The sequence below is a fragment of the Athene cunicularia genome (genome assembly GCF_003259725.1).
Source record: "Athene cunicularia isolate RWA chromosome 4 unlocalized genomic scaffold, athCun1 chr4_part1, whole genome shotgun sequence".
NCBI lineage: Eukaryota > Metazoa > Chordata > Aves > Strigiformes > Strigidae > Athene > Athene cunicularia.
In genome coordinates this window covers 39,593,632-39,597,177 of record NW_020799098.1, presented here as the reverse complement: position 1 = coordinate 39,597,177, position 3,546 = coordinate 39,593,632, and positions in this window count along the sequence as shown.

Here is a 3,546-nt window from a genome sequence, read left to right as displayed (position 1 = left end):
TATCTCCATTGCAGTGTATGCGAAACTCTGCCCTTCTGGATTATTCAAGCAGCAACTACCTCATTAATCCAGAATCTCACTGCAAATCCCTCAACACTGGGGACAATGTCAGAAGGGAGTATGAGACAGTTTAACATAAATTAAGATAGATCTGGCCAGGCTCCTTCAACCTCACGTTGAGTTTCTACCTTCTCAGGTGCAAACCAGGGAAGGAGTGTCTTGGATTCCACCTGGACACCCCAGGACTTCAATACGCAGCACTAATAGATCTGCTGTCACGCTAATACACCACAGGAGTTTTCCATAAGTGTCAATGGCCAGCTTGCCTTAGAGCCCAAAGTAGTAATTTGGAAAACTGCGTAAGATTTGTTCAGAGATGACTGCTTCAATGCAAATGACCTTAAAGTGCTGGCAGTAAGGTCAGAAGGGATAGGAAGAGGGATTGCATGGAGCTGGAAGTTTTCACTGGCCCAGTGGTGTTGCTCGTGTGGAGGGTGTTCAGTTTAGGAAAGCAAGTTGCTGTCTGCCAGCTGGCACTTCCCAGCACTTTCTTCTTTAATCAAAGCATGACCAAGTTTGGCATTACATGAAGCCTAGAGTATATATCATGTAGTGAAATGCTGCACTAAACGAAGTGCTGGTAGTTAAATCTGGAAACTTCTGAGGAAAGTGAAATTGCTTGAGGTCTACAATCCACTGCTAATTTCAACCTATTTACATGAAAAAAAACCCACTTGTGTTTTGTGCTCACTGCACTCAGTAGAAATCCAGTAGTTGGTCTCTGACTTGCAGATTTTACAAAGGAGACCTGTGTGTTGTCGGAAAACAACCTGCAGATGATCAAAATGGGGGGGTTCGTGTGCAGCGAAGCCTTTACAGCAGCTTGTTGTACTGTGGAACTTTGTACTACATGACTTTCTTCTTGGTAGGTACAAAAGTTTATAGGAATTTCTTTTCAAATATTGCATTAATGAACAAGCAGAGTACTTTATTGTGGCCACATATTCAGGAGAAGAGTTAAGAGGCATATCCACGTCCTGACGCTTCTCCAGTGTGAGCAACTGGATGAGATTTTGACAACTGCTAGTAACCCTGCTCCAGATACCATCCCCCAAATCCCTAGCAATAAGGCAACTGCATGGCTTAGGGGATTGGTAATCAGATACTTCACCTCCAGGTCAGTGTAGGTCTCTGGTTCAAGAGCAGCAAGGCTTTCTAATGACTTAAACACCATCAGATATTTACTTGCAGGCATATGGAGAAGTGAACATACGATTTCCATGCAGCAAGCAGTAGACTCGTCCACATATAGATACAAACATTGTGACAGTTGCCAGTCTGTTGGAAACGTTTGAATGACAGAGTATCAGTTTAACAGAGGTTGCTTAACTCCCTAATAACAGTCAGGATTTTGTCTTGTTTTAGTGCTGGCTGGGTAGCAAAAGCATCATGGTTTATAAAGTGTTTTGCAACTGAGGAAGGCAAAAATTCATGTTTAACTCACCCTCTCTCCCTCTCCAGGTCATAAAATACTTTAAAAAGTGGTTTTGAATGCTACTGGAGGCAATCCAAAGCCAACTTTAATTTGAATTTTCTGTCTTAGCTGGTTCGAATTCAGCAAGAGCGAAAATATATTCTGCAGGTCTTTTTAGGCACTTGACTACATAGGAAAAACTCTAAGTGCAGAATTTGAAACTTCAGCACATCCTTAATGAGGATAAAACTCAAAAAAACCCTACTTCCAAGGTCAGTATTAACCTGATACTACTGGAGTCAGACTGTGTGGCCTGTCAGTGAGAAAAAAAGGTGGATGATGCTCAGTGTTGTGGAGGAGCCAGGGCAGGCAGGTGTAATAGTAAAACAGAAACATGATTCCTTCTCCAGTCATTGTAGAGAGGGGCTGGCTGGCATGAACACCCTGTCCATTGGCCCGTACTGCCTCCCAGTGGGTGTCAACTACTTCTCTTTTGGGGGAAAAGGCAGGGTTTTTTAAAATACCTGGGACAGAAACCACTGTCCTCAGACAGCTAATGGGCAATTCACAGATGGTGAGACTTTTGATATCTAAAACCCAAACACAAAACTCTTGGTCACCTTCCAGTGTGCAGGTCTCTGTGATAATCACAGATGCATGGTTCACCCCCGGGTTTCTGCGGAACGTAAGCCTCCTTTTTAAAAAAAGTTTCAGCAGGCAGCCTTACAAATGTGAATTCATGCAGTATGAACTTGCACACAGAAGGCTCTGTTCCTGTCACTCTCAGCTTCAATGAGCAGTAGCAGAGCGGTCTCATATCACATGGCTGCAGCCGGTTCTACAGTACCCTTCGTGCAGTGCTAAGACTAACTTGACTGCTCAGAGCACTAGCACAGGACAGTAAAAAGGGATCCCAAAAATGGAGAATAAAACAATGGGAGGGAAGAGCACCTTTTGCTGCAGTAAGGTCTCCAGAAAGCAGTGAAGGAAAAGTCGGGGGGGAACATTTCCATACCTCTTTGACAGTCTAAAGAGCTTCACAGTTTGTAGTACCAACCTGCCTTGTCCTACTGGGCTTGGCGAGGCAGGGGATCTGTTCAGAGCCAGGCACCTCAACTCTATGCCTTTCCCAGCAAAAAAAACCAATCCCTCCCAGCCCTGTGCAGGTGCTGTTATCTACCTGAAAACAGTCACGTAAACCTTAATATTGAGATGTTTATGTGGTTTCTGCAACCACAAACAGGGAGGGGGCTTTGGGAAAACATCTCTGGGGACCTGTGGAAGTTACAGGGCTGTGTAAATGCTTGTATGGATTAGAGCTGTGGCACATCCTTTAAGCATCGTGTTTGTCCTACACAATGGGGAGGGGGGGGGAATCACACAGTGGTATAGTACAAGTTAGATGAATAAACAAAGACTTCTGTGCCTAGGTGTGTCCAACTACAAAGGTCACTTAGGTGTGGCTTTTTTTTTTTTTTCCCTCCAAAGTGATCCCGTTCAGGATGTAATATCCTGTTTTATTTCTACAATGCTTATCATGAAAGTTAGCGTTCAGGATCCTTGGATCTGACATCCTCCCAGCGCACACAAGAAATAGAAGTGAAAAACATCAAAACAAGTGGATAGTACTGAATACACAGAAAATGCAAAAGTACTGCATTGGAAATACTGTTCTTGCATCACTTCGCTTTGTGGAGAGTTCACTTTACCCAGGTCGTGTGTGTGCAGGTGAGACTCCTTCAAAGGAGGAAATAGGATGCCTAACTTCTAGTGCAGAAAATTAGTAACAAAATACATGCACACTGAAGTCTGATAACATCTCTGTAATCTCGTACTTAATCTTCTATCCTCAAGAAAAATCTGTTGACTTTTCAGTGTTACTCTGCCCAGGCTGCATACGGTAATTACCGGGCCTCCGTTACCCTGCGCCTGTGACAATCACTGAAGTTAGGCGTTTCCACCTTGACTTTTACAAGCCGGTGCCCCGAGCGGAGTTGCCCGCCCAGCTCAGAAAAACTAACCCCCCCCCTCCCCGAGCTCTTCCCCCTCCTTCCCGCTGCCCGGGGGGGTGC